We start from the raw sequence: 12923 nt of genomic DNA on the forward strand, positions 1-12923 counted from the left end.
TGGAAAATAATTTGGGCCTTGTAGCAGTTTGCAGTATTGATTCTATTAGGCTATCTATACTAAGCTCCACCAGATTTCAAATTAATAATAATTTTTAGCTGTATCTAGCCAAGAAAATAATTTTGGGGCTCCTAGATGTGCAAGACACATGAGTGCCTTCTTGCTGCACTAAATGCAACATGACCCTCAAATTGTCAGAATTCGAAATAATCCTGACTACTGGGTTGCCACACTCTTAGATCCCCCACACTCTACGATCAACCTTTTCATTTTAATAAAGAACAAAAAATTGTAATTTTTGAAATTATAAGCATTAGCAGGTTATTAGAAACTGAAATTAAACAGTTTTCAACTCAAAACTTTTTTCTAGGTGATGTTACATTTGCACATAGGACCCCTTGTTCGAAAGGAGCTTCTGAACTCTCTCATCCAGTGAATTTGTCAGGTTTTGGATGGTTTCTGCTTCAACTGTTTTGCATGAGGACAGAATACCCTCCCAGAGCTGTTGCTTAGATGTGAACTGCCTCCCGCCATCATAGACACTCCTTTTGATGATGCTCCAGAGGTTCTCAATGCGGTTGAGGTCAAGGGAGCATGGGGGTCACACAATAAGTTTGTCCCCTTTTATGCCCATATCAGCCAGAGATGCAGATGTGTTATGTGCAGCATGAGACGGTGCATTATCATGCATGAAAATGATCTTGCTGCGGAATACACGGTTCTTCTTCTTGAACCATGGCAGGAAGTGCTGTTTGAGAAACTCCACATACATTATGGAGTTCATCTTTACCCCGTCAGGGATTCTAAAGGGGCTGAGAATCTCTCTCCCCATGATTCCAGCCCAAAACATTACTCCACATCCTCCTTGTTGGCGCTGTAGCCGTGTTTGCATGGGGTGTCCATCAACCAGCCATCCTCCACTCCATCCATCTGGACCATCGAGCGTTGCACGGCACTCATCGGTGAACAAAACAGTTTTGAAGTCAGTCTTCAAGTATTGTTTGGCCCACTGGAGCCGTTTCTGCTTCTGTACAGTGGATAGAGGAGGTCGACAGAATGGCTTACGCACAGCTGCAAACCTCTGAAGGACCCTGCATCTTGTTGTTCGGGGGACGTTGGAGGCACCAGCAGCTTCAAAAACTTGTCTGCTGCTATGACAAGGCTTTTTTGACGCTGCTCTTTTAACCTGACGTAATTGCCTGTCGGAAAGAGTCCTCAATTTTCCCTTATCAGCACGCACACGTGTGTACTGTGAATCAGCTACATACTTCTTGATTGTGCGATGATCACGATGAAGTGTCTTGGCAATGTTGATTGTAGTCATGCCTTGACCTATACACTCCACAATTTGTTGCTTCTCAGCAGCCGACAAATCCTTTGTCTTTCCCTTTTTGGCAGAAAATGTAGGCTGCTTAATAATGTGGGACAGCCTTCTTAAGTAGTCTTGCCTTTCATTGGACACACCTGCCAAACTAATTAGCACAGGTGTCTGCAATTGCTTACAGTGATATAAAGAGCCCTGACACACATCACCATCAATGAGTTTAACTGACAAACAAAAAATTCTTACCTTATCACTCATAAACACTTTTTGCATAATAATTTGGAAAACAGTGTACATGTGCTTTTCCACAAAACAACAGTGGTTCACATAGTGAATCTTACAGTTCTAACTTGCCAAACGTGGTCTGTATGGAGTTGTTCAATAAAGGGCCCAAAATTAAGAAAACATAGACGGGAGAGGTCTCCATGAATACGAATTCCTAAGTATTTGATACCCTGTGAGGGCCAGGCAAAGGTAAAGTTGGACTGGATGGAATCCTGTATGGATTTGGGGAGGAAAACATCGAGGGCCTCAGACTTCGCTGCATTGATTTTAAAATTTGACCATGTAACAAAGTGATCTATTTCAGCCATAACAGCAGGGATGGATATATGTGATTCAGTGATATATACTAGGACATCATCAGCAAATGCAGAGCACTTGTACTCGGTGCCTCCCACCTCAATCCACCTAATATTGGGGTTATGGCGAATTGATGAGAGCAGGTGCTCCGTGACTAGGATGTATAAGAGAGGGGACAGAGGACATCCCTGCCTTGTCACATTGGTGATTATGAAAGGTGATGAAAATATTCCATTTATCTTCAGCCTAGGTGACGTATTGCAATACAGGACCGTGATTTTGGCTTTAAAATGGTCCCCTAGACCCCTACCCCAAGCTTTTTAAGAGAATAATATATGGCATGCTAGGAGACTCTATGGAATGCTTTCTCAGCATCCAACGAGAGTATCTAATTACAAATTTTTAACTGCATCTAGCCCAGGAAATACTTTGTGCCTAGTAGCAGTGTATGCTAGTCAGCGGATTATCCCAGCTGTTAAGCAAGCTACACCACCTGTAGTTTGGACACTTAATTCTTTCAAAGGAAATGCTTCGGGCCCCTGGGACACTCAGTGAAGAGCATCAGGAGGCACCCCAAGGCACAGGGGCTGGGACTTCCGGTAGGACGCCTTGTGGTGGACCGCCAAGCTCAATCCTTATAAAAGCTTTTTATCTGCAGCAGCTTAAGTGGACGCTACTGGAGCTGGAATTCACGCAGCTGCTGGCATCAGACTTGCCCTCCAATAGATCCTTGTAAAAGGATTTAAAGTGTACCCATTCAAATTAGAGAGACAATTTAAATTAAAAAGCTTAGACCTTCCTCCATCGCAAGGGGGCTCGCTCGAACCACCAGCGGACAGGCACCAGTATTGGGAGAGGTGGACTGGCCGTCAGGGTCCAACGCAGCTCTGGCACAAACCCGGCGACACGGAGGTCGCACGGGAAGGAACGGACTGGCCGTGTCGGCTTCGCACTTTTTTGGTTTTAGAAGGGCATGACATGCCTATATCTGTGTTTCCCCCTCCTTTTACTCCTCCACCTCTTTTCTTTTCGAATGACTATATGTTCTTGTCACTTTTCTATGTGTTAGTTGTATCTTTTGAGCAGTTTGTCAGCTTTTGGACACCTTTGAAGTGTTTTCTATTTGTTTTCTATGCGTTCCTATGTGTTTTTGATTGCCTGCCATTGGTTTAAACGGTGTTCGACGAACAGTTCGTAGAACATACGGATGTTCGACGAAACGAACTCGAACACTACGGGGGTGGCTCAACACTAGTAAACAGCTCTGCAGATTCAACCATCTGATCTACCCCAAACTCAGACGGGCAGCTGGAGACTTGGGAGCTGTGAGGAAGCAAGTGCGATTGGGGTGACACCTCTGAGGACTGAAGTATTTGAGATGTTGATGTTGAGGTGAAGGAGAGCCCACTTAAAGGAGCACTTGATAGCCGTTGAAGCACCTGCTGTTTTTGTGCCTCATCTGGAATTTGTAGCGATTGGCGTGGCCGTAAGAAAGGGATCGTATCACATTGTCCTCTAAAAGAAGTAGACATCTTAGTTTGGCTGGAAGATCGTCTTTCTTCTGCAGATGTTACCGTTGCTTTAACACCTACCCCACGGACACAACCTTTTTTTCCCTTCCCAAAACACCTATTCCCCTTTCCACCAGCAGCAGGCCTTTTTCCACTCATTTTGGTGGTTAACTAATTGACAACTCTGGAGTTGTTTGCACAAAAAACGATGGATGGGAACCGAGCAGAGCTGAGTGGCCAAACTGTGGTATTAGCCCACAAGGATTGGCTGGGTTAGATGTAGTAAAACAATTTTATTACATACAATGGTGGTGGTGTTTAGTATAGATGGACTAATAGAATAAGTCCCACACACTGATACAAGCCCAAAATTATTTTCCGAGCTAGATGCAGCTAAAAATTATTTCTAATTTGCAAGCTGGTGGAGCTTAGTATAGATAGACTGATAGAATAAGTCCCACACACTGCTACAAGCCCCAAATTATTTTCCGAGCTAGATGCAGATAAAAATTATTTCTAATTTGCAAACTGGTGGAGGTTAGTATAGATGGACTAATAGAATAAGTCCCACACACTGCTACAGGCCCAAAATTATTTTCAGAGCTAGATGCAGATAAAAATTATTTCTAAATTGCAAGCTGGTGGAGCTTAGTATAGATGGACTAATACCATAAGTCCCACACACTGCTACAGGCCCAAAATTATTTTCAGAGCTAGATGCAGATAAAAATTATTTCTAATTTGCAAGCTGGTGGAGCTTAGTATAGATGTACTAATACAATAAGTCCCACACACTGCTACAGGCCCAAAATTATTTTCCGAACTAGATGCAGATAAAAATTATTTCTAATTTGCAAGCTGGTGGAACATAGTATAGATGGACTAATACAATAAGTCCCACACACTGCTACAGGCCCAAAATTATTCTCCGAGCGAGATGCGGATAAAAATTATTTCTAATTTGCAAGCTGGTGGAGCTTAGTACAGATGGCCTAATAGAATGATGCTATGCCCAAAAGGTTTTACTTGGCTAGGTGCAGTAAAAAAAATTGTATTCTATACACAGGTGGTGTAGCTTGCAACACAGATACGCTACTCCACAGACTAACACACACTGCAAGAGGCCAAAAAGATTTGCTTAGCTAGATTTAGCCAAATGCTGTGAAAACACTAGCACAGCACTGGCACAGGCATGCCTGGCAAAATGTCGTAGGAAATGCTGTAACCTAGTCCTCAAAAGGACTGCAATTAAAACTAGTCAATACTCCCAAGCTGTCTATTTAAGAGCACAGACCTGCCTGTTAAAAGTCGTAGGAAATGCTGTAACCTAGTCCTCAAAAGGACTGCAATCAGAACTATTCCCTACTCCCAAGCCATCTGTATATTTCTGAGAAAATTGGATTGAAATTAACACTGAAAGTATAGCGCACACAGCAACAGCCGTGCCGTCTAACATGCAGCTGCAGCAGTGAGAAAATGGTGGCGACGGGGAAAATGGCTGGGTCTTATAGGGCAAGGACATGTGACATACAGAGCCAATGACACATGCCCTTGCTTGTGTGAAAAAAAGCAGTTCGATCTGTGTGTGCGCTGCTGATAGGCTGACAGATTGCACCGCCCCACTGTAAATGTGGGAAAGAGAAAAAAAAATGGAGATCTTCATTATTTTTGCAGAGATCCATCCCCTGCCCCTCCCCCCGCCCCGCTGTACACTCAAACTACATATTAACATTGATTATCAGCATTACAGTGAAAAAATCCAGTTATGATTTTGGTGCACGAACAGTTACCGAACATTACCTCGAAAAGCCGAATTTTTTCAAATCGTTCGTGTTAGCCGAATGGATCGAAAACCGCTCAAAACAGCTCGAATTTGAGATTGGCGAACAGTTCGATTCGAACACCGCTCATCTCTAATCCTGACTTCTTCTGGCTTTTGTAATTTAACTCTTTCTAAGCCAATCAGTAGAAAGATGAGCATTACTTGTGATTAAAGGAAATATACCATGATTTCTTTTATTTTAATATTGATTCGTAACCTATTAGTTACAGCCAATTTTGAGCTTCATAACCTTTTTTTAAATCTGACATGTATCACTTTATGTGGCAATAACACTGGAATGCTTAACATATGCCCGTGATTCTGATAGTGTTATTTTGTAACACATTGTACTTTATATTAATGGTAAATTTAGGTCAATATATATTTAGTTTTTCTTGCGAAAATATCTAAAGTTGCACAATTTCATTGAAATGCGGTGATGCCCCATATGTCTTCAGAAACTACTGTTTGGTCACACAGCAGGGCTTTGAAAGTAAGAGCACTATTTGGGTTTTGGGAATGCAGATTTTGCAAGAATATTTTGAGGGTGACATTTGCGGAGTTCCAAAAGTACCAAACAGCAGAAACCTCTCCAAAGTGATCCCATTTTATAAATTACTCCTCACAATGAATTCATCAACACCGGCAATTACTATTTTTGTCCAACAGGTGTTTTCACTCTGCAACATCCAGAATTGCAAATGAGCCAGTTTAGTGCCCAGCTTGCGCTTATGGAGACAAGCACCCCATACATTTTAAGTGGGCTCTCCTTGCTAGAGAAATGCCAAATCTGTGGATTCTTTGTCTTACCATTAACGTGGAAACCCCTATTTTTAGAATGAAAGATGACGGTCTTGAGTTGGGGCTTGTGTTTTTTGACTTCCTGGCTTTTTCCCCAAACAGCTTTGTTCCTGGCATATTTTTGAAGCATATTTGTCTCAGTAATGCCACAGCGATTCATAGTCAAACATAAATGGCTGAAATCATTCAGCTAGTGTCTGATACATGCTGCCCGTATTAGCTATCAGGTTTCCTTTAAATCCTCATACAGCTAAGTCAAACTAAAATAAAACAAAGTGATGATGTCCAGAATGAAGGAAAAATTACAAAAAATATTATTTTCCTCGAAAGTTAAAAGTGTTCATTTCTCAAGTTTCTATCATTTTATTTCCTGTAGATAGTTATAATGATTAGGACTTTTACATTCTCTGTAAACAGTCAGTCCATATGCTTTGTTTATTTTCTGCTTAAAATTTAATGGGTGAAGAAAAAAACTTTTGCCGAAACCCGGGACCTTTAGATCTTCAGTCTAACGCTCTCCCAACTGAGCTATTTCGGCAGGACATGTTTAGATTCAGGAATGTTCAACACACTGTAGATGTCACAACTGGATGCATTTATTTTTACCTTGACTTGTTTATGCAATTTTATCTATATTTGAAAGTACAGCTATTTTGCGCACATATTTAAGAACTTACATTAATTCTTTGTGAATGAATAGAAAAAAACAGCAACTCTGCGTTTTTTTTACATTTTCAAATTTACTCAATTCGCCGGGGTAATTCTGACTGTGTCTTTGTAGGACAGGTGATGATTGAGCATAAAACACAATTTGTAAGCATAATGTTGCATCAAGCTTTATTTTTTCTTAGGTGCAAACAATTGAAGTGAAGAAAGGAGATGCAAATTTAGAGGAAATATGCTACAGATTGTTAATGTTGAAAGTGAAAACATTTGTCCATAAATATGGTGAAACTTTCATGTCAGTATTACATGCGCATTTCAGACTTGTTAAACTATGTTCATCTGCTCTTTTAGCTTTTGTTTATTAAGTATATATATAGTCTATTGATGCCTGAGGTAAAAAAATCTGAAATTAGACTTACTGGTAATTCGTTTTCAAGGAATCTTCCACGACAGCACCTTAGGAGGTTCACTCTCTGCCCTAATTTGGACAGAGAACACATAGAGATGAAATAGTCCCTCCCATTTTCCTATCCACAGTATTTTTCCGATGCCAAAGCAACAACTAACATATGCACAAAGAAACTATGTGATGTTCCCAGAAGTCTTTTGTGAAAGCACAAATTCAGGACATTTAAGATTTGCCTCAAGGACCCCCAGGAATACTGCCAAAGTGCCAACGTTGAGAATTGGTTTTGCTAAGCCCCATCACTTTTAGTTTTCAATTGGAGCAGAACCCTAACAGATCAGTAGCAGGAGTGAAGGTTTACAATTTCTTGAAAGAAAATGCTAATGTCAGAAGTGGGATTCAAACCCACGCCTGCAGGAGAGACTGCGACCTGAACGCAGCGCCTTAGACAGCTCTGCCACCCTGAATTCTTCTGGATTTTGTAATTTAACTCTTTCTAAGCTAAGCAGTAGACAGATGAGCATTACTTGTGATGAAAGGAAATATACCATGATTTCTTTTAGTTTAATATTGATTTGTAACCTATTAGTTACAGCCAATTTTGAGCTTCATGACCAAGCACCGTTTTTTAAATCTGACATGTATCACTTTATGTGGCAATAACACTGGAATGCTTAACATATCCCCGTGATTCTGATAGTGTTATTTTGTAACACATTGTACTTTATATTAATGGTAAATTTAGGTCAATAAATATTTAGTTTTTCTTGTGAAAATATCTAAAGTTGCACAATTTCATTGAAATACGGTGATGTCCCATATGTCTTCAGAAACTACTGTTTGGTCACACAGCATGGCTTTGAAAGTAAGAGCGCTATTTGGGTTTTGGGAATGGAGATTTTGCAAGAATATTTTGAGGGTGACATTTGCGGATTTCCAAAAGTACCAAAACAGCAGAAACCCCTCCAAAGTGATCCCATTTTATAAATTACTCCTCACAATGAATTCATCAACACCGGCAATTACTAATTTTGTCCAACAGGTGTTTTCACTCTGCAACATCCAGAATTGCAAATAAGCCAGTTTATAGCCCAGCTTGCGCTTATATAGACTAGCACCCCATGCATTTTAAGTGGGCTCTCCTCGCTAGAGAAATGCCAAATATGTGGATTCATTGTCTTACCATTAACGTGGCATCCCCTATTTTTAGAATGAAAGATAACGGTCCTGAGTTGGGGCTTGTGTTTTTTGCCTTCCTGGCTTCTTCCCCAAACAGCTTTGTTGCTGGCATATTTTTGAAGCATATTTGTCTCAGTAATGCCACAGCAATTCATAGTCAAACATAAATGGCTGAAATCATTCAGCTAGTGTCTGATACATGCTGCCCGTATTAGCTATCAGGTTTCCTTTAAATCCTCATACAGCTAAGTCAAACTAAAATAAAACAAAGTGATGACGTCCAGAATGAAGGAAAAATTACAAAAAATATTATTTTCCTCAAAAGTTAAAAGTGTTCAGTTCTCAAGTTTCTATCATTTTATTTCCTGTAGATAGTTATAATGATTAGGACTTTTACATTCTCTGTAAACAGTCAGTCCATATGCTTTGTTTATTTTCTGCTTAAAATTTAATGGGTGAATAAAAAAACTTTTGCCAAAACCCGAGATTGAACCAGGGACCTTTAGATATTCAGTCTAACACTCCCCCAACTGAGTTATTTCGGCAGGACACATTTAGATTCAGCAATGTTCAACACACTGTAGATGTCACAACTGGATGTATTTATTTTTACTTTGACTTGTTTTTGCAAGATTATCTATATTTGAAAGTCCCACTATTTTGCGTACATATTTAAGAACTTACATTAATTCTTTGTGAATTAATAGAAAAAAATAGCAATTCTGCATTTTTTTTACATTTTCAAATTTACTCAATTCGCCAGGGTAATTCTGACTGTGTCTTTGTAGGACAGGTGATGATTGAGCATAAAACACAATTTGTAAGCATAATGTTGCATCAAGCTTTATTTTTTTCTTAGGTGCAAACAATTGGAGTGAAGAAAGGAGATGCAAATTTAGAGAAAATATTCTACTGATTGTTAATGTTGAAAGTGAAAACATTTGTCCCAAAATGTGGTGAAACTTTGATGTCAGTATCACATGCGCATTTCAGACTTGTTAAACTATGTTCACCTGCTCTTTTAGCTTTTGTTTATTAAGTATATTTATAGTCTATTGATGCCTGAGGTAAAAAAATCTGAAATGAGACTTACTGGTAATTCGGTTTCTAGGAATCTTCCACGACAGCACGTTAGAGGTTCACTTTCTGCCCTAATAAGGACAGAGAACACATAGAGATGAAATATTCCCTCCCATTTTCCTATCCACAGTATTTTTCCGATGCCAAAGCAACAACTAACATATGCACAAAGAAACTATTTGATGTTCCCAGAAGTCTTTTGTGAAAGCACAAATTCAGGACATTTAAGATTTGCCTCAAGGACCCCCAGGAATACTGCCAAAGTGCCAGTGTTGAGAATTGGTTTTGCTAAGCCCCATCACTTTTAGTTTTTGATTTGAGATTGCCAACCATAGAGTGGAACCCCAACTGATCAGTAACAGGAGTGAAGCTGTACAATTTCTTGAAAGAAAATGTTAATGTCAGAAGTGGGATTCAAACCCACACCTCAATAAGAGACAATGAGCTGAATGCATCGCCTTAGACCTCTTGGCCATCCTGACTTCTTCTGCCTTTTGTAACTTAACTCTTTCTAAGCTAAGCAGTAGAAAGATGAGCATTACTTGTGATGAAAGGAAATATACCATGATTTCATTTATTTTAATATTGATTTGTAACCTATTAGTTACAGCCAATTTTGAGCTTCATGACCAAGCACCGTTTTTTAAATCTGACATGTATCACTTTATGTGGCAATAACACTGAAATGCTTATCATATCCCTATGATTCTGATAGTGTTATTTTGTAACACATTGTACTTTATATTAATGGTAAATTTAGGTCAATATATATTTAGTTTTTCTTGTGAAAATATCTAGAGTTGCACAATTTCTTTGAAATGCGGTGATGCCACATATGCCTTCAGAAACTACTTGTTTGGTCACACAGCAGGGCTTTGAAAGTAAGAGCGCTATTTGGGTTTTGGGAATGCAGATTTTGCAAGAATATTTTGAGGGTGACATTTGCGGAGTTCCAAAAGTACCAAAACAGCAGAAACCCCTCCAAAGTGATCCCATTTTATAAATTACTCCTCACAATGAATTCATCAACACCGGCAATTACTAATTTTGTCCAACAGGTGTTTTCACTCTGCAACATGCAGAATTGCAAATAAGCCAGTTTATTGCCCAGCTTGCGCTTATATAGACTAGCACCCCATACATTTTAAGTGGGCTCTCCTCGCTAGAGAAATGCCAAATATGTGGATTCATTGTCTTACCATTAACGTGGCATCCCCTATTTTTAGAATGAAAGATAACGGTCCTGAGTTGGGGCTTGTGTTTTTTGCCTTCCTGGCTTTTTCCCCAAACAGCTTTGTTGCTGGCATATTTTTGAAGCATATTTGTCTCAGTAATGCCACAGCAATTCATAGTCAAGCATAAATGGCTGAAATCATTCAGCTAGTGTCTGATACATGCTGCCCGTATTAGCTATCAGGTTTCCTTTAAATCCTCATACAGCTAAGTCAAACTAAAATAAAACAAAGTGATGACGTCCAGAATGAAGGAAAAATTACAAAAAATATTATTTTCCTCAAAAGTTAAAAGTGTTCAGTTCTCAAGTTTCTATCATTTTATTTCCTGTAGATAGTTATAATGATTAGGACTTTCACATTTTCTGTAAAAAGTCAGTCCATATGCTTTGTTTATTTTCTGCTTAAAATTTAATGGGTGAAGAAAAAAACTTTTGCCGAAACCCGGGAACTTTAGATCTTCAGTCTAACGCTCTCCCAACTGACCTATTTCGACTGGACACATTTAGATTCAGGAACATTCAACACACTGTAGATGTCACAACTGGATGTATTTATTTTTACTTTGACTTGTTTTTGCAAGATTATCTATATTTGAAAGTCCCACTATTTTGCGTACATATTTAAGAACTTACATTAATTCTTTGTGAATGAATGGAAAAAAAAAAAATTCTGCATTTTTTTTACATTTTCAAATTTACTCAATTTGCCAGGGTAATTCTGACTGTGTCTCTGTAGGACAGGTGATGATTGAGCATAAAACACAATTTGTAAGCATAATGTTGCATCAAGCTTTATTTTTTCTTAGGTGGAAACAATTGGAGTGAAGAAAGGAGATGCAAATTTAGAGAAAATATTCTACTGATTGTTAATGTTGAAAGTGAAAACATTTGTCCCAAAATGTGGTGAAACTTTGATGTCAGTATTAGAGATGAGCGTTGTTCTACTCGAACTGTTCGCCAATCTCAAATTCGAGCTGTTTTGCGCGGTGTTCGAGCCGTTCGGCGAACACGAACAATTTGATAAAAATTCGGCTGTTCGAGGTTATGTTCGATAACTGTTCGTGCACCAAAATCATAACTGGATTTTTTCTCAGTAATGATGAAAATTAATGTTAATACGCAGTTTGAGTGTACAGCGGGGTGGGGGGAGGGGCAGGGGATGGATCTCTGCAGGAACAATGAAGATCTCCATTTTTTTTGCTCTTTCCCGCATTTGCAGTGGGGAGGTGCAATCTGTCAGCCTATCAGCAGCGCACACACGGAGCGAAGTGCTTTTTTTCACACAAGCAAGGGCATGTGTCATTGGCAGTGTATGTCACATGTCCTTGCCCTATAAGACCAAGCCATTTTCCCCGTCGCCACCATTTTCTCACTGCTGCAGCTGCGTGTTAGACGGCACCGCTGTTGCTGTGTGCGCTATAAGTTGTTAATTTCAAGCCAATTTTCGCACAAATATACAGATAGCTTGGGAGTAGGGAATAGTTGTGATTGCAGTCCTTTTAAGGACTAGGTTACAGCATTTCCTACGACTTTTATCAGGGAGATCTGTGCTCTTAAATAGATAGGTTGTGGGAGTAAAGACTAATTGTAATTGGAGTCCTTTTCAGGACTAGGTTACATGAGTTCCTATCAGTTTTTGCCAGGCAGGTCTGTGCCAGTGCTGTGCAAGTTTTTTTCACAGCATTTGGCTGAATCTAGCAAAGCTAATCCTTTCTGGCCTATTGCAGAGTGTGTTAGTCAGTGGAGTAGCCTATCTGTGTTGCAAGATATAACACCTGTGTATAGAATACCAATTTTTTTAATGCACCTAGTGAAGTAAAATCTTTTGGGCATAGGATCATTCTATTAGTCCATCTATACTGACCTCCATCAGGTTGCAAACTGAATATAATTTTTTTCTGCATCTAGCTCTGAAAAAATAGTTGGGATTCTAGCAGTGTGTGGGACTTGGTCTATTAGTCCATCTATACTTACCTCCATCAGGTTGCAAATTAAAAATAATTTTTTTCTGCATCTAGCTCTGAAAAAATATTTGGGCTTCTAGCAGTGTGTGGGACTTGGTCTATTAGTCCATCGATACTGACCTCCATCAGGTTGCAAATTAAAAATAATTTTTTTCTTCATTTAGCTCTGAAAAAATATTTGGGCTTCTAGCAGTGTGTGGGACTTGTTCTATTAGTCCTTCTATACTGACCTCCAGCAGGTTGCAAATTGAATATAATTTTTTTCTGCATCTAGCTCTGAAAAAATAGTTGGGCTTCTAGCGGTGTGTGGGACTTGGTCTATTAGTCCATCTATACTGACCTCCATCAGGTTGC

At 39.4% G+C, this 12923-nt stretch overlaps 1 non-coding gene across 1 annotated transcript; it reads right to left on the reverse strand.

Annotated features, from left to right (window-relative positions):
• Positions 1-8763: 8763 nt before the first annotated feature.
• On the reverse strand, positions 8764-8836 carry TRNAF-GAA (transfer RNA phenylalanine (anticodon GAA)). Its single transcript has one exon. It is a non-coding gene; the product is annotated as a tRNA-Phe (tRNA).
• Positions 8837-12923: the final 4087 nt, after the last annotated feature.

The sequence above is a fragment of the Phyllobates terribilis genome, unplaced genomic scaffold, assembly GCF_046119375.1.
Source record: "Phyllobates terribilis strain yellow unplaced genomic scaffold, ASM4611937v1 Scaffold_12__6_contigs__length_324123572, whole genome shotgun sequence".
In the NCBI taxonomy this organism is placed as follows: Eukaryota; Metazoa; Chordata; class Amphibia; order Anura; family Dendrobatidae; genus Phyllobates; species Phyllobates terribilis.